The sequence below is a fragment of the Strigops habroptila genome, chromosome Z, assembly GCF_004027225.2.
Source record: "Strigops habroptila isolate Jane chromosome Z, bStrHab1.2.pri, whole genome shotgun sequence".
NCBI lineage: Eukaryota > Metazoa > Chordata > Aves > Psittaciformes > Psittacidae > Strigops > Strigops habroptila.
The window spans coordinates 23,190,733-23,217,695 of record NC_044302.2 but is presented as its reverse complement, the minus strand read 5'-3'; the positions used below and the strand labels follow the sequence as shown (position 1 = coordinate 23,217,695).

Here is a 26,963-nt window from a genome sequence, read left to right as displayed (position 1 = left end):
GTATCTCCCAGCTCCCAGCAGTGAACCCCCACTGCGGCACACTGCTCCTGGCAGCACCCATCTGCCATGCTGAGCACATCTGTCAGGCAGCTGCCCAGTGCCTGTACACCCAGTGCCGCGTTTGCACTGACACCAGGAAAAGGAAGAAGAAAGACCAAAGTAGCTGAGCTGCATTATTGGCCTGTCAGTCCTGCTCTTCCTAAAATACTCAGCAGCACAGTGATTAGCACTTTTATCATCAAACAGCCACCTCTGGAGAAGTGATGGAGCTCCTCTCCACTGTGAGAACATTTGTATCTGCTCTTCAAGAGGAGCTGGAGGTCCTCCCTGGTGTATGAGCTGGAGCCATGCTATAGACCCACAAGATGTATGAGCTGAAGCCGTGCATGTACACCCACAAGGTGCCACCCAACAGCGTTGTTGCACACAAAGGGTGCAACTCCACAGCTGCAAAGCTGCACTACTGAGCTGGTTATGGGCATCACAAAGAAAAAGAGAGTTTTATTTAACGGAACAGATTTCCCATGAGATTACAGCTCATCTCCTCTTACAGTGATTTTAATCCTCCAGTAGGCACGCAGAAATTTTATTACAGATCTAGTTTGTGCTAGGAAAGCCCTGCACTCACCTCCATCCCACATTTCCCTCTGGAGCAGTCAGCATAAGCGTGGTGGGACCTGACACCTTGGCAGCCTAAAACTAGTGAAGAGTGAACTTGACAGCCCATCCATCTGAACAGGCACTTGCGCAAATAGCGCCACTGAGTGGAGCCAGATTGCTTGTGCACCTGCAAGGGCTGTCCACAGGATGGACTTTGATCACACCACAAGCTTTGCACGCACAGAATGCAGCCCCATCACTGCTGCCCACAGCACCATGTGCAGGTGGGCTGATGGTTACTGGAGGGCTTCCAGCTGGGTCAGAGTATCCCGGGCAGGCCTGGGCTTCCTCTGCTGCCCAGCGGCTACAGTGAGGGTTGTGGAGGCCGAGGGGGGCCAGGCACCCTGGGGCTCTCTGGACCATCCCCTGTGATGCTCCAGAGCAGCAGTAAAGCTCACTGCACAGTCGTGCCCACCCCAGCAGGGGTCTGGGCACACAGGAGGCAGCAATTTGCTGAGCAGCATGGGTTGTCAGCCTCCACAAAGCACCTCGAGGAGCCACGGTCATGCCCACAGCAACTCGGCCCACCACGGGGCAGAGATCATCTGAGGTCAGTGGCTCGAGGGAGTGATGGAGCTTCTGTGGGGCTTCTGATTGCTCTTCTGATGAGTTTTATGTTTAAAAAGTGGCAAAAATTATGGCAGTGATACCCCTGGACCCTCAGCAGGGAATTCAGAAATGCAGGGACAGAGGTTAAAAGGAAGAGGCTGAGCAAGATGGCATGCATGCCTGAGCCCAGCTCACACACAATGGGCATGTGCAATCCCCCCACGGCTCCTGGGGCCTCAGGGAACTGTGGGGACCTGAACAAACCCCCCGGGACAGCTGGACCCCTCGGCCAGCTGCAGCATACCATAGGAACGGGTTTACACTTCTGTAACTTCTATAATATTTAAAGGGAGATATAACTGCAGAGACTGTATACATAAAATAAGTTATGGCAATTCTATTAACAAATGATTGTGAGAAACTGATTCTTTTCCTAATCCATTTTTCAAAGCTGTGTTCAGCCACAAGCTGCGGAGATGTGCACTTGATGTCATGTACTCCCAGCTCAAAGTGCATTTTTAAATGGGTGTTAAAAGCTCATTGAAGCAATTTTAACACAGTTTATACCTACTTCTATATGAAGTACACAGTCTCTCATCATTTGTTTCCAAAAAATCATTTCTAGGTATGCTTGGGCAAACACAGACTAAAGGAAGCTGAAGACAAAACTGTGCTCTGCATAGCTTTGGAAATGTCAAACTGGTCTTTGGTTGTGACCAACTGTGAGAGGATTTACAGCTCTGAAAAATACTAGGAGAGCAGAATCTGACAGCCAAAGGAAACGCAGTGGTAGGACATGAAAATGCAGCCTAGCAGGGTCTGTGCAAAGAGGAGTGAACACTTGACACAGTAACTCTCGGGCATCTGTTATCCTGGTGGAGTGAAACACCATGGACACTGGCACAGAAAATGGACCTGAGGGAGTTTGCACACCCTGCAACACCTACAGCCTCTGTGGACCCGACAGAGATGATCAAACTTCTGCCATTCCCAGGAACTGACATTTGATAGGAAAAATACAGGCTATTCAACTGTCACCAGTCAAAACTTACCTTCCCATGCAAGCTTGAAATAGCAAATCAAAATTCCCACCTAACACCTTGAGTTCTGCTCAAAGCACTATTCTGGAAAGTTACCCAGACAAAATAGAAGCAGTGAAGAGCTCAACCACATCTCATCCACTCGATGAGCCAAACTTAGAAGCACCAAGAGCACTGCTATACACCCGCAGGTAACCGATGGCAAACCACTGCACTGCCAAAAGCCTTGGCAAAGCACAGAGGACTCCTAAGCGGCAATGCTGCTCCTCCTAAAGTGCAAATTCCTAGCAACACATTCAAACAGTATGACCAACCAACCCATGACAAGGCTGGATTTACTGCATGCAAAAGACAGAGAAAAGACTGCAGAGGATGCTTGAGGAAAATTTATGAAGTGTAAAAATCCCCATTACACAGCTGTGGGGGATCTCTAAAAGTTAATTTCTTCTGACTAATGCACATGGATAAAATACATAAAAATACTGTTCAACTTAGACTTTGTGTAACTTGTAAAAATTTGTAGGTGCGTATTATATTACATTTTATAATGGTGTTTCACTTGCATTTTGCCTGTAACCATTATGCTGCATTCAGTTGAGACATCTCCTTGCTTCATTTTAAGAGTGCACATTTGCAGGCTTGAGACTACAGTTCTTGATTTTGTAAAATGAGGCTTTATTTAATATATGCACAAGAAAAGTCTGCGAGTATTAACAGCTTTGTGTGAGTGCTGATTGTGGATAACCGGACATAGTGCAGACAGACACCTTCCACTTTGTTGGATGGCGCACAGCATTTGCCTGCAGCTTGCAGCCATGCTGCTGCTCAAGTGTGCAGTTAAACATCACTATTATCACTATTTCTGGTTTCTAAATGCATTTGTTCTTCCACACTCTTGGCTTTTTTCAAACTGCGGAACAGATAATGATAGAAAGTGTGCACTGGTGTACATACATCTTGACGCGGTTGGGCTTCTGGCTCTCATCCTGGGAGGCAGATAAAGAACATTTATTGCTGCTTTGGTTGGCCTGACTTACTCCCCAGTTGTATGGGATGGCATGAGCGTTGCCACTTTGGACCCTAAGCTCCACACCCCGCACACCTTTCGAGTCCTTTGGTTTAAAGCCTGGCTCACTAAGCTGGTCAGCTGCCCTCCAGCATCTTTGAGAAGTCATGGAGATCGGGGTACCTCCCAGAAGACTGGAAGAAGGCTACATCACCCCAATCTACAAAAAGGGCCCAAAGGGGGGTCCAGGAAATTATAGGCCGATCAGTCTTACTTCAGTCCCTGGAAAAGTTATGGAACGAATCCTCCTGGGAGCAATCACAAGTCAAATGAAGCACATGATTGGGAAAAGCCAGTGATTCACCAAGGGCAAATCATGTTTGAGAAACCTCATAACCTTCTACCACAAAGTAACCTGCTCGGTTGATGTGGGGTGGGCACTGAACTTTGCCTACCTGGATTTCCCACAACCTCCTCCTAGGGAAACTGTCCCGTTATGGTCTTGATGAGTGGTCTGTGCAGCGTGGGCGTGACCGGTGACCAGCTGCACTGCAAGGGTGATGGTGAACAGCTCCTTTTACAGCTGGCAACCTGTCACCAGTGGGGTGTCCCCTAGGGATTATTTTTGGGCCCAGCACTGTTCCATGTCTTCATAAGCGGCCTGGGATCAAACGCACCATGACCAAGTTTGCTCATGATACCAAACTGAGCGGGGAGGTGGAAACTTTGGAAGGGAGAGCCACCCTGCAGGATGAGCTGGACAAGCTGGAAGAGTGGGCTGACAAGAACCTTATGGAGTTCAACAAGGACAAGTCTTGCACCTGGAAAAACCCAATCCAAGAGTGCAACACAGGCTGGGATCTTCCCGGCTGGAAGCAGTTCTGTGGAAAGGGGCCTGGTGGTCCTGGGGGACAGAAGCTCAATATGAGTGGACAGTGTGCAGATGCAGCAAAGAAAGTCAACAGGGGGCTGGGAAACACCAACAAGGGCATCACCAGCTGAGATAAAGATGTCCCACTCTACTGACAGGCCACACCTGGAATACTGTGTTCAATTTTGGTCCCTGATGTACAAAGAAGTTGTGGAAGGTCTGGAGAGGGTCCAGAGAAGGACCTCCACAGGTCCAGAGAAGGAAAGATGATCCAAGGATTGAGGAGGCATGTGAGGAAAGGCTGAGAGAGCCGGGTTTGTTCAGCCTTGAGAAAAGAAGGCTCAGGGGAGACCTTATCACCATGTTCCAGTATTTAAAGGGTGGCTACAGAGAAGGCAGAGATTCCCTTTTTACAAGGAGTCCCATGGAAAAGATGAGCAGTGATGGGCACAAGTTACTCCTGGGGAGATTCCAGATGGACACAAGAAGAAGGTTTTTCACAATGAGAACAACCAGCCACTGGAATAGTCTGCCCAGGGAAGTGGTGGATTCCCCAGTGTTGGACACTGTTGAGATTTGGCTGGACAGGGTGCTGGGACATCTAGTCTAGGTTATGCTTTGTCAAAAAAGGTTGGACCAGAGGATCCTTGAGGTCCCTTCCAGAATTCCATGATTTTATGAGAAAGGCATTCGGTGACCCAATGAAAATGTCTCCCTGTGCATATTTTTATTTTATGGTTCTGCCTTAAATGTTCTGATGCACTGGACACAGAACAAAATTAATCAGCCAAGGTTTTACTTTTAAGGAAAAACACTGTAGCTCTTTGCTAGTTATCATAATTAATTAGTGTCATCTAAACATTAATTATTTATCCTGCAGTAAACTCAGCAGTCTACGGTACAATTCCCTCGACACTATGCTTATCACACAGATGCCCTTACTAAGCATGTATGGGAGAATCTCACTTGCATGTATTTCTGTAATTTCAAAGCCTCCTTTCATTCAGGGAGAGGCCAAGCAGGTCACTTTTTGGGCTGCATCACAGGAATTCTGCCAACAACCTCTCAAGCAGGAGAGCCTGTTCCTGCAGCTTCGCTTGAGACAAGCACACCGGGAACAGCCCCACCAAGCCACCACCTGAGACTGCACTCTTGCTCATGTCTGCACCTGTTTTCCTAAGCTCACTAATTCCCCTCCTAGCTGAAGTGATAAATCCTCCAGGGAAGAAAATAATTAATTAATAAGTAAATAACCTAAAAAAAATATATACATATATATGGCTAGAGCTTGGCAAATTATTTCTGAAGACTGATGTATCTGAGTGTTCCCTCTCCCTCCTGACAGCCAGCTGTTGGCAAACCAGTACTTTCTATGAATCAGTAATAGTGGTCTGAGAGCGAACATCCAGAGTGGCAGACACAGGTCTTTGCTCTCTGGGTTTGCTCAGTGCTCTACCAGCCAAGCGCAGGGGATGTGATTTTGACTGCTTTGCAAACCTGCAGCAATGGGGAAATTTTTGAGACTTCCATAGGAAACCACTGATTGACTGAAACTGAACCTTGCTCGCAAGTGGGATCATTTCTGAACAAGTGCATGACACAAAGCCCTACTGGGGAAAACCCTGAACATGTTGAGAGACCCCATCCTTAAACTTCGAAATCAAAGTTGTTTTAGATTTCCAGCTCAAAATCATTTTAGTGTTTAAATGTAGAATAATGATCTTATATAGAATCATAGAATCACAGAATAATTGAGGTTGGAAAAGACCCTTAAGATTGTCAAGACTAACTGGTAACCCAGCACTGCCAATTCCATTACTAAACCGTGTCACTAAGCACCACATCCCCATGTCTTTTAAATCCCTCCAGGAATGGTGACTCCACCACCTCCCTGGGCAGCCTGTTCCAATGCTTGACAATCCCTTTGGGGAAGAAATTTTTCCTAATATCCAATCTAAATTTCCCCTGGCACAACCTGAGGCTGTTTTGTCCTATCATCTATGTATCTATATATCTAGATGTCTCTATGTCTATATATGTAGAAATATTATAAATTAAGTAAGCCTTCACTGCTCATGACTGACCAAATCCAGGCACCAGCTCTTCCTCTCCACCACGTGCCCCATCCCCTGGCCCAGGTGGGTCTCACCCCAGTGCATCAGCCTTTCTTACAGTGTACTGCATTGCTGTTTGTGCTGGCAGTGCAGCACATCGCATGGAGTGCAGGATGCTTTCTGAGGCACGTACATAACCCAATGGACTGGATAGTCAGTCTGCACAACCAGGGCAACAGAACATGTGTTTTAAAAATATCAGTGTTTCAGGTGTAAGCAAACTCTTCAAATTATTTTCTATGACTCATGCAAGACATGATTATTCATCATTGTAGCTTTTGTCTAAAATGCCTTGCAAAACAGGAAATAAAAAAATAAATTTTTTAGGGGGAGTTGGCAGACTTTTTAAGATAAATTAGTTTTCGTTAATAAAAAACTGAAAATATCTCCAACTTTGTACTTTGTCATGAACAACAAATGGCTGAGTAAAAGACAAGCACTTTTCCTTTGGAAGATTTACAGAATCTTTCAGAGGGGTTCATTAAAACCTGTCATGGTTTTATTTCCCAAAATGTCTTATCTTCATTCCTTTTAGGAAGAAATGAAGCCTACCCTGGATGCGTGCTGCCTCAAATTTTTCTTCTTCACATACATACACCTGTGAATACATAAACAACTACACATAGCCATGCTCTGCAAAGCCACAAACACCTTCCAATACCCCAGCTAGAGCTAGTGCTGACAAGATGAAACCATGCACAGTTCACAGAAACAACCAGTTTGCACCACTCTGCTTCTGAGTGAAATCAAGAAAGAAAGAAAGAAAAGAAAGGAGAGAAAGGAGAGAAAAGAGAGGAAGAGAAGAAGGGAGGAAGAGAAGAAGGGAGGAAGAGAAGAAGGAAAGGGAAAGGGAAAGGGAAAGGGAAAGGGAAAGGGAAAGGGAAAGGGAAAGGGAAAGGGAAAGGGAAAGGGAAAGGGAAAGGGAAAGGGAAAGGGAAAGGGAAAGGGAAAGGGAAAGGGAAAGGGAAAGGGAAAAAAAGCAAAGCGAAGCAAAGCGATGCAGGAAGGGAAGGGCAAGAAGGGGGAGGGGGAGGGAAAGGGGGGGAAGGGAACAGAAAGGGAAAGAGGAAGGGGATAGAGAAGGGGAAGGGGACAGAGAAGGGGAAGGGGGAGGGCAAGGAAAGGGAAAAGACAGACTCTGCTACCACTGCAAGCAGGCAAAAGGACAGTGGCTGGGGGTAGGTGCAAAGCAGAGCGGTTAAGCAGCGAGGCTGTTATCCCCACCTGACAGGAAACAAGGGGTCCCTTCACCAGTGCACCCACTGCTGATTTCCCCCTCCCCAAAGATGGCATGGCAGCTCTGCCCATAGCTGCAGACAGACTGATAACCCGGGGTCTGCTCAGCCACCACCACTGGGGTGAACCGGGAGCACACCATCAGCACCCTGCGCCTGGCATCTTCTCACTTCCCACGCACATCGGCTCATATCTGCCATCACACCCCGCACCCAGCCCTCGGGAAGGCACCCCATGCCTGGGGGCTGCCCACCAGGCTCCAACACCTCCCCATGCTGCTGGAACGTGGCACTGGTTGTTACCATAACACACTCAATTGTTCTCAGCAGTGCTCCAGCAAATAAAGCCATTAATTACAGTCTCTCCCTGAGCCGCCATTGGCTGGAGCAGCAATCAATGTGCAACCCCTCATTGCCTGCTCTCGGGGAGTGGAGACAGGTGCCATAAAAATGATCCGCAGCCCACGCCGAGCCCTGCCAGCGCGGCAGCAGCAGGCTGTGCCCAGAAACATGCGATGCCATATTTATTTGGTCTGCCACAGCCGTGGGGGATGGCATCCCATTAGGCAATTATTTTTATCTTATAACGTCAATTTACTTATTCTGATTGGCTTCCTGCCACCAAATATCAATTAAATTGCAAATGCTTGCTGAAGCTTATTTTCTGTCTCTTTCTCTTTCCCTCCATTTCCCTTCCTTCTTTCTCTCTCCCCTTCTTTTTCTTAGAGAGGGAGCACCCTATGTTCAAACATAATTTAATTTATTTTCCTTTCCATATCTCAAAGGAAAAATCTATATCTCCCCCTGTAAGGCCATTTGCCCTCTGTTATTAGGAGCTCAGGTATCACAGCACTGGCCAATTTGTTTCAACTGACTATCAGCAGCCCATCAGGACTCCTCAGGACCTCTGCTATCTCAATGCAATTGTATCTGGTATTGCCATTTATGATTTGTTATTAATAGCTGCCAGTACCCACCAGACGGCCGGGTTTCGGTTCTCACACAGTGTGCCCACCCCATTCCCTCCCACAGTGGCCACCTCCTCTCCCGTGATGCTCATCAGCAGCTGACGGAAATCTTCACTCATCCCATCAGCGGAGACCCTTGTTAGCTTGGGCTGCTGCTCCCTAACAGCTGTACTGCAGGAGGTGACGGGATGGGCAGAGCTGCCACAGGTTATAAGCTGTTCCGGTGACAAACTGCGGTACGCACAGGCTTTGCCATGTGGTGAGCACAGGGAGGTGGAGCCCATGTGGCAGCTGCATGTGGGTTCTCCCCACCTTGTGATGGGGATAGCTGCTGCACCTGTGCACACTCGCCACCCCTTCCCTGCCACAGCAGCACTTGGTCTCCTCTGACCCAGGGTCAGGTGTAGCCAAGGTCTAACCAAGACACAGCACAAGCTGGCACTTACGTACCAAAGCAGTATCTAAGAAACCTTCCCCTCACTGCTGTGACGTTCCAGAACCAGTGATGGCTGCCAGCACAAGACCCCAAAATATCCCGCTTCACATGCAAACCAACACCCCTTCACAATGTCCTACTGCAGAGCACCTCCACCTGTGCCCTCAGGGAGAGGGAAAGGGGATAAGACCGAGCCACACTACAGGGATGGCTGGCACATGAGCATCAGTGGTAAACATGAGCATCCCCAGCACCCAGAGATCAACATCTGCAGTGGATCTGCAGGGTGACCAGAAAGGTAAAGCGGAGCAAAAGCGCAATCAGAATGAACAGGCGAATGCTAATCAGCAACAAAGAGGTGAAGTCCCTCAGAGGCAGAGCACACCCAATCCATGGGCACAGCACAGGACAAAACCCATCTGCCCTGCTCACACTGCCTTTGGCTTCCCACAGAGCACGTGGGATCACCCAGGGAAAAGCCGGGGAGAGCACAAGGTCATGGAAAATCAGTTACAATCTCTCTGGACGGAGGGGGAACCCTTACGCAGGTACCTCCATCACCCCCTGTGCTGTGCACACATGCTCAGCTCATGAGCAGGTGCGGAGCACGGGACATATAGAGATGGAACACAAGGACAAACACACCCCCACACATGCACCTTCCTCCAGCTAAGCATAGCACAACACCCTCCAAAAGGGAACAGAGCATATCAACCTGAAAACAGACACAGCCCACCACTTCTCTTTTGTGCAGCGATGTGTCAGCAAGGATGCCCCTCCTGTGAGCAGGCACAACAGGTTCAGCTGTGACTACCTCGGACAACGGCTTCTCCAAGGGCAGGAGGGACTGCCTGGGACACACGGAGACAAGCCAGCACGGGCTCCCAAGGGCAGCCATAAGCTGGGTCTCCACAAACCTGACTCCAAGCCCTGTCTCCTCCACAGCGCTGCTGGCAGCCTGTAGCAAGACTTGTTGTTGGAGTGCCTCAGTTTTCCCACTGGTGAAGTGAGGACATTCTAACTGAACACATTGTAATTAGTAAGGATCTCCTATCAGCAAAGTCCTATCTGTTGTAAATTGTCTGTAGTGCATACAAAAATTCTTTGCCAATTCAGAAAAAGGCAGGTGTGTTTATACTGGGCTTGTCACCTACCAGGGTGATTGTCACAGTATTTGTAGTTGATCCTAACGCGCTTGAGAGGTGGGCCAATGCCAACTTCATGAAGTTCAACAAAGCGAAATGCAAGGTCCTACACCTGGCTCAGAGCAATCCCAGGCACAGCTACAGGTTGGGCAGAGAAGTGATTCAGAGCAGCCTGAGGAGGACTTGGGGGCATTGATTGATGAAAAACTGAACATGAGCTGGCTTCAGGGTGCACCTGCAGCCCAGAAGGCCAACCGTATCCTGGGCTGCATCAAAAGGAGTGTGACGAGCAGGTCGAAGGAGGTGATCCTGCCCCTCTACTCTGCTCTCGTGAGACCCCACTTGGAGCACTGTGTGCAGTTCTGGTGTCCTCAACATAAGAAGGACATGGAGCTGTTGGAGCAAGTCCAGAGGAGGCCAAGAGGGTGATCAGGGGCCTGGAGCACCTCCCATACAAACACAGACTGAGAAAGCTGGGGTTGTTCTGCCTGGAGAAGAGAAGCTGCATGGAGACCTCAGAGCAGCCTTCCAGTATCTGAAAGGGGCCTACAAGGATGCTGGAGAGGTGCTCTTCATCAGGGACTGTAGCGATAGGACAAAGGGTGATGGGTTTAAACTTAAACAGAGGAAGTTCAGGTTACATATAAGGAAGAAGTTTTTTACTGTACAGGTGGTGAGGCACTGGAACAGGTTGCCCAGAGAAGCTGTGGCTGCCCCATCCCTGGCAGTGTTCAAGGCCAGGTTGGACGGGCCTTGAGCAACATGATCTTGTGTGAGGCATCCCTGCCCATGGCAGGGGGGTTGGAACTAGATGATCTTAAGGTCCTTTCCAACCTAAACCATTCTACGATTCTATGATTCTATGATCTCCACAACAAGGTTTTGGCCAGAATCTGTATGGGTTTAGCTAAGGCTGGTTTAACAATCTCTGCCCATGTACTTGAATGACATATTCAGAAAGCAAGAAAGCAAGCTATGAGGAATACGTCGGTGTGAGCATACATACCTAGAGCTATCTCTATGCATATATACACATCTATACTTTATGTATACATATGCATTGTGACCATCCATATTCTATCTGTCCCTCCATACAGCTAATCCCTATGTAGAGATGCTCATAAAAAAAATACCAAGGGTAATAGAAAAGACCTCTGCGCCCTTTGCAATGGTAGTTATTGACTGGTTCATTCAATGCCTGATGGAGGTAGTGTGATTTCCTGGGATGCACCTTGCAGGTTTCTAAACAGCAGGCTCCAGAATCAATTTTGTGGTAACTGGTTAGATGAGACAGGCTTACAAACTCAGCATGGGCATCAGGAAGCCAATTCAAGTAGCACCATTACTTTTTCTTTAAGTATCAGAGGTGAGGAAAGCCTTCTGGCTGGGTGAGCCACAGGACAGAACGGAGATTAACGATTTGGCCTTGGCTTTCTGTCCAAGGTGACAAACAGGTGCACAGCAGGTGTGGTGCCATGGCTGGTGGTGGAAGGTGATGCCGGAGCTCACAGCCCGCACACAAAGGTTTGTGTCTCTCCTGAAGTGAGGACAGCACTGGCAGCTTCAGCAGAATGAGACTGGTTTGGCCGGCAACCACCACTTCCACTGCTGTCCAAGGGACTCAGGCTGCATGGCAGCCATGTGCCAAGGGCAGCCCCCGCTGATGCCAACTCCACTGTGGGTCTGCTCAGCTTCCCCTGTCCACCACTGCCACCACACCAGCTCCACAACTCCCACTGTGCAGGGGGGAATGCTGGTCTGCAGGAGGGGGCCTGTGGGCAGGACAGTGGATGTGAGCATCTTGGGAAGCTCAATGAGAACTCATCTTTGGTGGCCACCATTGGCTGGGGACTCTCGACCCAGCAGTGGCCAGGGGAACCATGTGCGGATACCCCAATGTCAAACAAACCTTCCACTCACAGAGTGATGGAGTTTCATACTCCGGAGCCAAGTCACTGACTGAACAGCTCCATCTTCATTCATGGCATCCTACCAGGGAACATACTCAGGAACATCTCAGCTGTAAGGAGGCTCTGGAAGGCAGAAACCCATGACCAGGCAAATAGGACCAAGACCAAGAGGTCCCAGAGGTTTACTTTGATTTCACGTGCTGAACACAAATGTCCCAAGGAACCACGGACACATCTCTCAGCATGCCCACACCCTAACGTCCTCTGAAACTGATTCATTAAGGTGCTGTGGTGGTCAAACCATCAGGCTCCGAAAAGTTTCTGCAATAGGGACCACAGGCGTGCAAGGGAGAGAGAATGGGTAAACTGAAGAGTTACGCAAATTCAGAACTCAAAGCCACATTCCTAAACAGTTCCAAATAAAATTCCTTGGATTCAGGCACATCTATAATTATGTTCCTCACATTCTGGACCACTCGCGCCAGGCCTTGGCCACTCCCCCATTGCCAGCCAAGGTAACGATGTATGAGGACTGTTCTTTGTCCCCCTGGCTGGGGCTACACCGGAGAGGACAGCAACAATGTCACAAAACCTCACTCTTCCAGATATGCCACCTCCTGCATACTCCTGCCTGGGAGGAAACCTCGGCGAGAACAGGAGAGAATGGCTGCATGCCAGTTCTCAGGGAAGCAACTGGAATATCAAGGAATCAGAGAAGGAAAAAACCCACTACATGACTATTTCTTATTCGTCGACTTACAAAAGGAAAAAGAAAAAAAAGAAAAAAAAAAGTCAGGCACTGTCAAGCATGAAATCTTATTGGGACAATAGAGATGGAATTGCCACTGCTGACAGTAATATTTACAAGGGCATCATGTCGATGCTGCACAGCGTGAAACCAGAAGCCCCATCTAGCTGTGTGAAGAGAGACAAAATGTCCCATTTGGGACAGGTAGGAATTGTACCACGAAAAATAACCACTCAGGTGTAAAATCCATTACAGGTGGAGGGGAGGAAATGCAGAGGAGTCCCACTGGCATGGCGGGAGGCTCCCAAGCTCTCTCCAACCGCAGGAGCTATCAAATGGTCTCTGAACTGGTTGGTTTGGGGGCTTCCCTTTGCCCCCAGACAAGGACAGGCCAAGCAGAGGGAGCAGGAACCCACTCATCCCCACACTGCTAGGCTCCAATCCCAAACCAGCAGGCATCACTTGAAGGTTTCCACTTAACACCCAAGATACTGTGCCAGCTGCCTGCATTCAGGCACTCACTTTGAGCCCTTACATCAGACTGCCAAGAAATCAGTACCACGTTTGAACAATTTGAATTTTTCTAAAGCCTCCACCATAGAATCTGTCCAACTTAAAGGAACTGTACTCAGGGTGATCAGGCAGCTGCAACACACCATGTCCTATAACAACTGCTCTTTATGAGGCCTTCCAAAGAATTACCTGACATGCAAACAGCCCACAAGACAGCAGCTACAGAAAATTACATTGCGAGGAAAGCGAAACCAGAAAGAATACCTTCACCACAAAGTCCAACAGTAATTGCCCAGAACTATAGGGGGGGAGGGGAGTGCTGAAGCATGTTTTATCAATATAAGACATTCTGGTGTCTTCACCTGAAATGTTCAGCCACCATGAAGCCTCAAACGCACACACTTGTGCACTGTCTCACAGCCTCTCCCTTGGGGCTGCAACTTCTCTCATGACACCCCAGGATGGGTGAGGAGGAGACGTATCCCAGCCATCAGAACTGGCGCCCACTCCTGCAGGGTAACACAACACTCACCAGGCAAAACCCAGCACCCACCAGTTACTGCTGCAACATGGTGAAGCAAAGCTCTGCCGTGTGAGATGGCCACCACTCAACCAAAGCTCTTCTTCCATTTCTCTCCTCTCTCAGGTTTGCTTTCTTCACTTTTTTGACTAACAGTTGACATGAACTTCTGTAAAGCATCTGAAAGAAGCACCTTCCCTCAGTGATGCCATCGTTCCCACAAGAGCAGCATCCCTACAGCACTCAGCCTGCTCTGCTCACAAGTATCTCTGAAGACCTGAAAGGGTCATCTTTTCTCTGGCTCTGTGCCTGTTTGAAAGATGTTGGAGTACAACAGTGATAGGGCTGCAGAAAGCTTCTGAACGAAAAAAGTCCTAGCAACAGCCACGCATCCTTACCCAACCTGTGACCAAAGAAATTCAGAGAGCAGCAGACACAGCCTTCAGGTGTTTCACTGCTTCAGCACCCAAGAATGTAGCTACTGGGAAGCTGTTTTATGACGATGGAGCATCCATGTGACTAGAAAGCTGTCCTGTTTCACCGATGTTAGTGCCTGACAGATTTCCAATACCTAACCTCTACTGTAGACATCTCTTTTGCCATGCTACAAATCAGCCAGATCAGTGCCCAACTGATCAAAGATTTTAACTGGATTTCCTTTCAACATGAGGCACCTCAGCTAAAGATCCTTGGTTTCTAACCTCCACCTGTAATGTAGAACTGCAAAAGCAAAGGAAAATCAGTCTCCTACTAGAGCCATACCTTAAAGTAATTACCATAATTGTACTACAAACACCTCTTTGCAGATTCTCAGAGGAGATAAAACATAGGGAAACTCCTCATTCAAGTTTCCTAAGCACCTGCCAGAAGAAAAGACACTGGTTGCTTTTCGAAGTCCAAGCACTTTGGCTGCTCTTCCTGTCTCTGAAGCCACAGGCATCATTAGGTGGATGGTCACTGCCCCAGGACTGAGAACTTCCATGAAAACATGGAAGCAGCTGTGCAGGCACCTCCAAGCACAGGCCAGTCTCCACAACTGTGGTTTATGAAGAAAACAGAGAAAGCCAAGGCCATGGCTCTGAAACTGACTCCAAGCAGAAGCTTATGCGAAGTTGCTCCAAAGTTGTTGGGGTGCATCAGTGTGAGTGGTATGCTCGCTCCTGTCACAAACAGAAGAGCTGGATACAAGGAAACAAATATCAGGCCACCTGGGACAACTATCCGGAGGTACAGACAGAAAACAAGCCTAGCTGAATAGGAAGTGGGGAAACTGCTTGAAATTTGTCTTCTTGTTGAAGTTCAGCAAAACATCAGTGAAATGATGATAACAAAAATGGTAAGGGAGCTGGAGCACCTCCTTTATGAAGACAGGCTCAGAAAGATGGGGCTGTTCAGCCTGGAGAAGAGAAGCTGTGTGGAGACGTCAGAGCAGCCTTCCAGTATCTGAAGGAGGCCTACGAGGATACCAGAGAGGGACTAATCATCAGGGACTGCAGCGATAGAACAAGGGGTGATGGGTTCAAACTTAAACCGGAGAAGTTCAGGTTAAATATAAAGAAGAAGTTCTTTACTGTGAGGGTGGTGAGGCACTGGAACAGGCTGCCCAGAGAGGTGCTGAATGCTCCATCCCTGGCAGCGTCCAAGGCCAGGTCGGACGGGCCTTCAGCAACATGATCTAGTGTGAGGTGTCCCTCCCCATGTCAGGGGGATTGGAACTAGGTGAGCAGTCTGCTCAAGCACAAAAGAAAAAAAAAAAAAAAAAAAGAACATAAAGAAGGATTTGTCTATCTGTGCAGCACATCTAGATGTCCTGTTGTCTGCTCAAAGCTCCTACTGATTGCTAATGACAGCTGCTGGTGCTCTGCCTGTGCTGCTGGATATCTGGGACCCCAGAGAGCCACTAGGCATGCCTGTGCCCTGGGAGGTGCAGGGCACACACAAAGCCCAAACACCAGAGCCACTGCGCACACACTGCAAAATGCACCTTCCCCTATTTCCATCTACAGTTCCACAGCTTAACAAGGCCTGCACAGGACTTTGTGCTCCAGCATGGCACACAGCAAGTAAACTGCTGTCCTTCATAAGTTCTACATCTCTCTTCAAGCTCTGATGTATCCTGGTCACTACACCATGACAAATTTGTAAAGGTGCTTCTCTTGACTTAGGCATATCCAGACAACATAGACAGCCTATAGGTACGAGTCCAAGACTTCTGCAAACTCCGTATGACCATGCAATGGGGGGGAATGGTTTTAAACTGAAAGGAGGAGATTAGACCTTAGGAAGAAGTTCTTCCCTGTGAGGGTGGTGAGACTCTGACACAGGTTGCCCAGAGAAGCTGCGGCTGCCCCATCCCTGGCAGCATTCAAGGCCAGGTTCTACGGTCTATGATAAGTAGCTAAAATCACGAAAAGTGCAAAATGCAGTCACTAAGTCTGGTGCAAATAATACCATAGGCTGTATTGCATTTCCTTCCAAAGTTTGTTCATTATGGGACAGATTTGTAAATAATGGGACTATTCTGCAAGGGCTAGGAAAGGCCAAAATTGGCAGGATTCAGTCCATATGGCACAACTACCTCTAGCAATAAATAACCCTTGGTGCAAAGAGCACACACAAAGGACATGGCAGACAAAATCTGAACTGGAGAAAACCTCCAGACTCAGGACACCTCCATTTTCTGAGTCTCACTGATTTTGTGCTGCCTGCTTGCAAGAAACTTCCCAGTTGGCAACAAGAGCAACTACGACTTAAAATATCAACTCTGGCTCTTCCCAAAACACCAACAGAAAAAGTGGTTTTCCACTATCATCCAGGATTTCAGGAATTTGTCATTTCAGCCAAGAAAATAATTCTGACCTTAAAATCCTAGTAAGCTCAAGTCAAACCTCACACCAACTGCAACAGAAGCAGATTTCAGTGCTCCATGATAATCCTGGTACCACCGCTGCGTTTTGTACAGCAGCAGTTTTAGAGAAGACAGCTAACATGCCATTACCCACAGAACAGTTACTGTTTCCACAGGAAGAAGAGCAGATTCAGAAGGTAAGATGAAGACCCTGGCCAGCTTGTGTCCCTGCAAGGGCAGTTGCCACAGCATACATGGGACAACGCGATAGGAAAGCCATTACCATTTCCAGGGGGCACAGAGGGAGCCTGACATGAAAATACATGATACTCGGATAGTTCCTGCTCCTATGGAGGTGCCAAATCATTTATTTAATGCTTTGGCACTGGTTCTTTCATGAGGAAATAGCCCCTGTGTCTTTCCAAGCACTGTCTGCTACTGGCCAAATCTCTCTCTTCAGGGTCAGCGCAGGCTGAGCTGCCAGTGCCTCCCAGAGCTCCCCTTACACACTTGAAATTGAAGCATTTATTCTAACAGCATGGACATTTTCTGACAGACCCAAGTGACATGGATCTACACACAGGGAAATAAAGGGGGAAATACAGCATCGCACCAGGTGCATGACGCTCCTCTCACAGAAACACCTCGCTCAAGCATGTCATTAGAAAGAAAGTCACAAAAATAACTGGGTGCACCAACAAAACCCCAAACAACATTTAATCTTATTGATTTTATTCTTCAGTCCTTTCAAAGATCACTATCATCTTTATGACATGGAAAGCTAATTGTGAAAGTCTGCGAATAATATAATATATCCATCCTAAGGCAAAACTTTTATCACCTCTCTCTGTATGCATATATATATATAAACATAGGTAAGTGATAGATACATTAGAGGTATGTACATATGTGCTCTGTATAAATACACAGGTACATACACACGCTGTAACTGCATCTTAGTATTTCCTCCTCTCTGGGTTCTACCAATTTCTCAATAAAATCAGAGAGATTCATCTTGCTCATGACATTTCTATCTTACTTTATATTAACATTCATAACAAACATCCATCAAAATTGACAAGTCCTGCTTGTCACAAAACTGCTTTTTCTTTGCAAAATGCATTCCCACAAAAGAATCCTGGCCAGCCCCAGTACTGGCACTGTCAGGATGATCTGACAAGACATCTACCCCTAAACTGGATTTTAGCTAAATCTATATGAAGAGGTTATTCCTTGAAAAGCATCTAGCACTCGACAGCTCCTGATGAGAACAGCTGGAGCTACAGCAGGGCTGCAAGGAGTGGTGGAAGCCTGGGCTTTTCATTAACACAGCTCCGGGAAAATCCCTGCTCCGTGGAAGCCGGTGGCAAACCAGCAGGGCTTCACCCCGGAGCTGGAGGAGAGCTCTCTAGAAAATAGGGGCCCCGGGGACCGCATTAAGAGAAAAGTGACAAACATGCTTGACGTGCGCACAAGACAGCTGGTAACCCACTCACTTGGAAAGGGCAGCTGCACTGGCAGGGAGTTTTCCTGCATCGAGCTGTGAACATGTAAAACCACCCATGGGCCAGCATCACCGGCAGCTGGGGCAGAGCCAGCCCATCCCTCCAAACTCCTCAGGCACAAGGGCATAGGGATGTCCATCCCCGAGGACGGCTGCCCACCAGCCACCACCGTCAGCCTGGCCATGCCCCACATCCACGGGGATCCCAAAGAAGTCATCTGCTGGCACTGGTACCCCAGAGTACAGGGATACAGGCAGCCCTAGGTGTTCAGCAGCTCAGGCTGTCACAGGGAAGCTTGGAAGCACATGAACAGCTAACAGCACGGGACGCTCCACTGTCCTACAGAGCTGAAGGGATCTGTTGCAGGAGGACCTTCACTAGGCTCTATCAGCCAGCTGGCCCTTCCCTTCCCAGAAATGCTGTCCTGCCTCTCCACTGCTCATGGGAACTCGTCATCCTCAAACACAGGAACAGCTCAGTTTGAATGCTGAAATGCTCTTTGTTTCATTTAGACATGCAGAACTTTCTCAGAAGCCCAGACTACACCATTTTAACGATGCAATAGCTGAGATCTGAACTGACCCACATTTATTCTTTTTTCCCAAGAATTTCATGAGGAATATCAAAATATTCTTCTTTTCTCTCAAAGAGAAATCCTGCACCAGCTAAGCTCCACTTCTTAACATCTGGGGTGACTGGCTCAGCACCAATAACCCCACGGACAAAGGATGGCTCTTGGGAACAGCCAAGGGTTTTAGTTTTACACACCCTGGAGGAGTCAAACTCCTCCTCCAGATATCCACCACCATCCATGAGTGACACCATCACTACTTATGTCAAACCACCACCATCCACAGGTAACACTGTCAGTGCTGCTGTCAAATTGCCAGCACAGCCAGATGCTGCAGACCCTTCAGCATATTCAGAATCCTCTATGTAAGGTACACAAAGGTAAGTGCAAAGAGTGAAACAAAAGCCCCAGTATTGTGGGAAATTATATCCAAGGACTCAGGAAAAAAGCTTTCAGTGACATCACAAAAAAATAAAACCTTCACCAAGCCATAAATTGCACTGGATATAGCAGAGATGAAGCCATCACTGCAAGGTAACTAGCAAAGTCCAGATCAAACTCTATTTAAAATGATGATTTGGGTGCTGGTGTGGTGAGGGATAACCATTTCTTTCAAGGAGCTAATGAATTGATGGGATGAACAGCTCACCCCACTCTGTAGCACCAGAAAGGATCCCTGAACGCAAAGTACCATTTGCATCAGCAGGAGAAATTCAAATCAGTACTTGCTGACCCTGCGAAACCTCATTCCCTTCAAAGGCTTCATCTCATTATAGTCACTGGAGTTATCCCCAGGAGTAAAGACAACTCCAGTGAGTAAGCACTGCTGAAGTGAGCCCAGAAATTATTGAAGTAAACTCCGGCACTTCCCTGGGACTCCGGAGAGGGTTTCTTGCTCTTTAACCTCTGCATGGACTTGACTGACTCCACCTGTTTCACCTGACCACCTGCACTACAGAGTTTCTCATTTTTCCTCCACTTTTCCACCACCTCTTTCTGTCCATCGCTGACTCAGCATGGGGTCCGTATCCACATCCCACTGTGCTCCAGGCAGGCATCACCCCTGAAGCACGGTACAGCCAGGAGGTACAGCCATCGCCCTCTCCACTCGCTTCACAGTCCCACTGTGTACCCCCCTCCCCCACTCACCACTGCCCAGACTTACAGTTCGGCACTTTGGCATCATGAAGTTCAATTTTCTATTACTAGGTGATTTTTTTTCTTTCCATAACTCCTGCTTTTTTCCCTCAGAGTCTTCCTGGTTTTGACTGTTTCACTTACAGTTCAGGTCCCCAAAGGCTTTAGTCCTTTGTACATCACTTACTTGGTGCTGAAGACCACAAGGAAGAGCTGGACAGGACAATATCGATCCCCACCATGTACTGTCAGGCTCAGGTCCTTATCTGGGGTGAGAGGGGTTACAGGGAACTCTGTCAACACAGGATGTCGCCAGTGGTTAATTTCTGCACTAAACTCCATCTCCCACTGTCCATTAACTCATGTTTTCATCCTGCTGATGCCTCTGAGCACGTCTGTGAGCTCCTCCACCTCCTGCACCCTCACACCAGTGACTGTCCATCTCCCCATGGTCCCTGACAGTGCTGTGACCCCTCATTTATCAAGTCCTCCCTGATGGGGATGCTCAAACCCCCAGGCCAAAAGTGCCTAAACCTGTTTGGGAAACTCCAAGGAGTAAGTCTGGAGTGGGAAGAGATCCAAATCCCTACCAGGAGAGGAGAGGGCTTTTGCAATGGAGCAGTATCTCACAAGAGGTGTCCCAGAACGAGCAGTTCCCTGACAGCACTTACAAAGCCAGGACCCAGCTCCTCCGCCACCACTGACTGCCAGGAAGAGAGGTCCATGGGTGACCAGAGGAATCCCACATTCCAGCCCTCTAAGACAGAAGAATAAAGATAATCTGTTGCCAGGGTACATACAATGACATCTGCTTTGCGTTTTTGAAGACTTGGAAAGCCATGGCTGGAAAGGGGGATTTACACGCTCACAACTAACCCCGTGGTGGGCAGGGCTCTCCCTGTGACCACTCAGGTAAGCTGCAGGCTGACACAGCAGCTCTCACCACCCAGGGCTTCAGCCCAGCTGGGACATCCCCGTGGCACAGTGCTCAGTGATGAGGTGGGAGCTCTCTGCTGGCAGGACAGATGGAGGGCATGGGCAGCACTGCGGGATCATGACGGCAGAATGGCAGATGTTTGTTTCTGCCGTAAGAAGACAGAGCAGCACAATGCCCCTGGACACGATTCACATCCTGCACAAACACGCTGCAGGTCACAAGGCAGACCTCAGACGAGGACAGAGCCATTGGCGCCACACCCCACCCCACTCAGCAGAGCTGGGCACTAGCTGTGGTTCTGGTGTTCAGTGTTTAAAGAAGTAGAGCTAAACCAAAGGGGAAAAAACACTTTACAAGCAGTCCCAGCAACCTCCTGGAGGAGATGCCACGGAAGCTGCATTGCCCCTTAGCCACATGAGGAGGTGATAGAAAACCCCAGCAGCACCTCCTCAGCACTGGGCACCCTTCCGAGGCTGCTGACCATCTGCCATGCAGCCTCCAAGGCATTTGTGCCCATAGCCCTTCAAGTCTCTGCCTAGCTTTGAGTGCAGATTCTTGATTTCTGTCCCGCTGGGAAAACATAGTTCAAGGGTCTAGTATGGAAGAAAGACACCAAATGCAGAAACAATGTCTGCATTAGTAGTCCTCACTCGTGTTTAGTCATGCTCGCTTTGCTTTTCTTGATCTCTCTCCCCCCAGACGTGTCACGGACTTGGAGAGCTCATGCTTTTGCCAGTGCAAAGCACTTCTCAAAAGTGGGTGCCTCCCGCAGCCACTGCAGTGCTGGCACCATCAGAAACGTGCCCGGCAGTTTCAGCCATCTGCACCAGTTGGTGCTGCTTGGATGCCCAAACCTGCGGCATCCCAGAGTAAAAATGCAGTGATTGGAACACCGGATGGTTTTATAAGACATTATAAAATGTCCACCTCCAGTTCCTTCTCATTCCTATGAGCATCCCTCCTCCTCTTTTGGAGGCTTATCCTCACGGAGAGAAGGCTGGGACCCAAACACCTTTAAATATCCCAAGTCTATGTTTAAAGGCAAGGCTTTTTTCCAAGAGTTCAGTTGAGATAAAGCACAAGCACCTACATCATCACACCAGATGCTGACAGCAACACAGGATTATGGTTGGTGAGAATAGACAAAAAACAACTCATATGAGTGAAGGTCTCCTGCAATGCTGGTTTCAATTCCCCAAATGCCTCCAGTGCTGAGAAGACTCTACACCAGTGAATGTGAAACATGGGCTGTGCAGCTGTTTGGTATGGGTATTTAAATCTGGGTAGCAGACACTGACATCCTGCATGGTGCTTTGTTGAGAGTGTCCTGCTCAATTTGCTTCCAACAGCGTTTCCTGGGGGGACCAGGACTGGGCTGAAGTTTGCAGTGAGATGCTCATTGCTGCACGTAGCCTTCTGCTTTAACCACCCACATCTACTCGAAGGAAGAAAACAGGCTGACTGGTCTACCACAGCCTGCAATGCTGAGAGGAAACTCTCTGATCCTCTGTGTCACCACCGCTGCACCCGAGCTGCACGGCAGAGCAATGCCCATCCTGTGAGGACCCTTGCATTAGAAGGCACTGGCTGAGGGGACACTGGCTTGCACACACCAAAACCATGCCAGGATGGTGCAAATCATAGCAAGATGGCCCAGCCCAAGTCTGTGCCTCCACACCAACAGTCCATAGTTCAGCTTTGTAGTGTCACTGACACAACAGGCATCCTGGACTTACAGAGCAACTACTATATGCAAATATTTCAGCTGCTTGTGTTCACACACTGCCCTTATTGCCTGCAGTATCAGAGATTTCTGCACATTTCTATGTCAGAAGTGACAAAGAAGTCAGAAGCGACAAAGAAGTCAGAAGCATAGTTCTGCATCACTCAGGCTGTGGGTCATGGACTGGGCTAAGATGCTAAAAGTGTGTAAATGTCCCAGGCTGCAGAATCAGCCAGTTGGTAGAAGACTCACAACTAGGCACACAGCTGCCCAACAAAATATGCAGCATTTGCTCTAGCGGTCACCATTCCCATGTAGCAAAATGGTTTGCACTTTGCATATGTTCTGGTTCTGGCTGGGATAGAGAGTTTTCTTCCTTGTAGCTGGTACAGTACGTTTTGGCTTTAATGTGAGAACAATGCTGATAACACACTGATGTTTTGGTTGTTGCTAAGTAGCACTTATCTTGATCAAGGACTTTCCAGTCTCCTGCTCTGCCAATGAGGAGGGGCATAAGAAGCCAGGAGGGAGCAGAGACAGGACACCTGACCCAAACTAGCCAAAGGGATATTCCATACCACAGCACATTATGGTCAGTATATAAACTGGGGCGAGTTCCCCAGAAGGGACCGATCACTGCTCAGGTCGGGCTGGGTATTGGTCAGCAGGTCTTGAGCAATTGTATTGGGCATCACTGCTGGTTAGTGTTTTTCTTTCCCCTTTTTAGTTTTATATTCTCTCCCCTTGTTATTTCCCTTATCATCATTAGTAGTATATCGTACTTTAGTTAAACTGTTCTTATCTCAACCCATGGGGTTTACATTCTTTTGATTCTCCCCCCATCCTGCCCGGGGAGGGGAAAAAGGGGGGAGTGAGTGAATGGCTGCGTGGTGCTGAGTTACAGGCTGGGCTTAAGCCATGACAGCATAAAGCAAGGAAGAGCCATGAGAACAGAGAGTCACATAATTCTTCCACCCCCTGTTCATAAATCCACTGGGAGCCAGTCGCATCTCTCTGTGTGGGTACAGAATAAAGCCTCGCCCCCAGACCCTAGGCCAGCCCTGACAGTGACTCTGGCTGGAGCAGAGCACAGCAGCCGGTGCCCATGCAGGAGGCAAATCTCATGTACAGGCAGGATAGGCTCAGACCAAACAGCTCAAGCTCCCCACTGGCTAGCAAGCATAGGTCTCTGCACGAGGTGCAGCTTGTCCCTACGACAGCCAGCATCACCCGATGTGCTTCCCTCACCCTGGGGAGGAGAACACACAGGAGGTGAACATGCTTAGAAAGGAGCAGCAGAAACAGTGTGCCTCATACAGACTGCAGGGCTCTTGTGAAAGCAGAAGCCCCGGCCTTTGCCTTGCTTTGATGGAGGGATGCTGCTCCTCAAGGAGACAGCACCAGCTCCCGAGATCTCAGGCAACAGCCATATACCATGCCGCTGGCCCTGTGCCTGCTTCACAATCTCTCTCAGCCAGTACAGCTCAAACATGGCAGAAGCATCACTCTGTTGGGCTTAAGCCCTTTTGCTGGCTCTCCCATACCTGCAGAGCTCTGCAGCACTCAGGTTGGAAACCAGGGTTGGAGGAGAGGAGTGAAGAGAGAAGGAAGGCTGGGCTCTCTACCTTGCTGTGCTTTGGCCCTTCCTCCCTGTCCTGTCTCAAGACCCTCAGATCCTCCTCCATAGCACTCACAGCCCAGTGACCTCCCTCATCCCATCTCTAGTGTGCCCACCTGCCTGGGAACGCAGCTCTCTTTCACCTTTCTCTCACAGCTCCTCAAGGATTATTTAATCCCACTTCCAAAAGCTCATTCCCAGGCAGGGGATGTCAGCACTTCCCAAAATGCAGACCCTGTCAGGTGTCCGTTATGGGACCATCACCAGCCAGCAGCTGTCCGCAGTACAGTGAAACCCATCCCTGCACTGCCGCTGGCTGCAAGCATGAAACAGAGCGCTCAGCCCACCCTGAACCAGGGTCTCGCTGCCCACTCTTGGCGTCCCTAAAACACACCCAATTCACTAGCAGGCAGCTTCCGCAAGATCATTCTGCAGATCTCTGACACCCCCCTGCACCTCTACACTTTGTCATGAGCTGCGGGGACAGGCAAATGTGCAGCCACAGAACTCGAAGGAGGCAATCTGCAAGCCAAACAGAGAACCTGCTGCCCAGCATCCCCCCTGCTTGAGGCTGTGGCATTGATTGTATCTCTCTGCCTCGTTACAGAACAGCCTGTTTCTTGTGTCAGTAGCATGTCCTTTAACCACAAGTGAAAGCAACCGATCCCCCACGAAGACACATCTGCTTCAAGACGTATTGCAACAGGGTAAAAAATGACACCTTCAGCTACATAAACCCATAAAGACTGCCTGATTTGGTTTGCCCCTGCTGCTACCCAGCAAGCTCCTCACTGGGTTAAAGACTGGTGACATCTGCTAAAAAAATGTCAAGAGTGAGTGGAACAAAACCAAGTAATGAATCAGGTGGAGCACTCAATGCAGCTGAAAGCCAGAGAGGCAAGTCCACCCCACTTCACTCCCTGGCCAAGGGGCGCCAGGACCACTGGGTGTGGGGTGCACAGCCTGTGGCTCCAGGAGACATACGTGGGGAGGTACAGCAGCAGGCACGCACCTTCCAACAGCTAGTGAGAAACTGCACAACATGGCAAAGACAGGATGCAAGGGGCTTGCTACAGAAGTAGCCGCTCTCTGGCTCCCTGAAGTCGGGAAATGGTAAAGTTAACTCTGCCCCCTTGTGCATCTGCATCATGATACAGGCCATAATTAGATGACATGCTTCTCTTCTTCACGTTAGAGGCTAGCATATATGACTCATGTCCCTGTCACCTGCAGCGTGGAGCCTTGGGACACCTCTATGGATACCTTGCACCTACCCATGAGGAGGGCCCTTGTGCTGTACAGGACAGAGACAGGTTACAGACGCTCCCAGGGATCGCCTCAAACAGAGATGTTGAAATATCTGTTTATACATCTCCAAATCTGCAGCCCTGAGCCTATTACAAAAGCAGTTTAAATGGCCTTCTGAGGACAGTATTACTGTCCAGCTTAGGAGCTGGAAAACCATGACTCATCCTGCCACAACGATAGGGGTTGTTTTAGAAATCTTGTGCTCTCTCCTAAATGTGAACTGGCAAAAGCTGGGGAATTTCTCAACTCTGTTTCTGATCTTGCCAAGGAAACATTTAAGTCTTTTCTCTACAATTAAACCAGAAGCTTCTGTGACCATGGCACCTGAGAACTGAGGCGTCAGGACAGGGCTATAACAGAGCCATGTGGTTTCAATACAGATGGCCTCTCTCCTGACCTGGCTGGTAAAATACAAAATTTCTACCCTCCCTGCTTTAATGCATTTATGCATCTATGCTTTTGTGGCCTTGACTTGGAAAAAAGTATCTGATGTATGATGGCAGAGTTAACTAACAACGGCATATTCATCAAGTACTTGAGCACAGGGAGTTTTACACTCCCATCATCAGACCAGACTGCATGGCTATATTGGCCTGACAAACTTCCCATACTTTTCTCCTGTTTCAGTAAACCAAGCACTGCTCTGTGACCTGACCAGGCATTTCCACCAGACACCTGCCCCTATTTGCACAGCTTGGGCACCAGGCTGATCATCAGTTTCAGCTGGGTTTCCCCACAGGTTTGGTTACAGCTTGGTACAGCTTCTGTCTCTGTACAGCTTCTCCCCATCTGCCCGCCCAACCCTCCATCCCCGTGGGGCTGGGCACAGGGATGCAGAGCAGCACTGGACCCACACCGGCAGCACAGGAGCCAGGGACCATGGGTGCTCCACAGCACAGGGCAGGAGCCTGACCTGGCAGGCAGGATGGCTTCACGCCCCCCAAGAGCAAAAGGGACCCCAGCCCACCAGCGCTGCTATGGGGCAGGCAGCCACACATCTTCCCAGTGCCCTCCACAGCCTCAGCTGCAGCATCCCCACTGAAGCTCTGGTGTCCCCTCCACTACCACAGATGCGTTCACGGTCTTGGCCCCAACCCCTCTCTGTAAGCTCTTACGAAACAACAGGGATGCTCTAGATTAAAGGTGTTTTCGTAAGACACCAACACAGAATTTCTCATCTTTTCCCTTCCACTCTATTCCTCATGTCCTTCTCTTCACAGCAGTGTTTTCATTATAAAAATGCCAAGGACAAAGAATGAAACAGGACCATAAACCCTACAATGGGTCCAAGGAGCACTGGCAATATCCAGCCACAACCAGTCCGTGCTCGTTTCCACGTCCCGGACCAACAAAAGCCTCCCAGTGCTGGGGGGACCTGCAGAGATGCAGTATGGCAGACACAGCTTTGCCATTAACTTTCTCTGTCTCTGTGGACGGGGACGCTCCTCTGATATCTTGTATTTCAGGTGGCCAGATAATCAACATGATGGTGAGTCTTCTTCTTTTCAGTGGCAGGAGGGGAATGTTCCCTGGTCAGGAGGAGGTTCTGGTTAAACCTGTGACACACCGCCACTGCTTCCTGGAACACCCAGACAAGCTCT

The 26,963-nt window shown here is 48.9% G+C and overlaps 1 protein-coding gene across 3 annotated transcripts in view; it reads right to left on the bottom strand.

Moving 5' to 3' along the window:
• Positions 1 to 26,963, bottom strand: part of PAX5 (paired box 5) — a 137,323-nt gene that overhangs the window by 92,245 nt on the left and 18,115 nt on the right. The window lies entirely within an intron of this gene.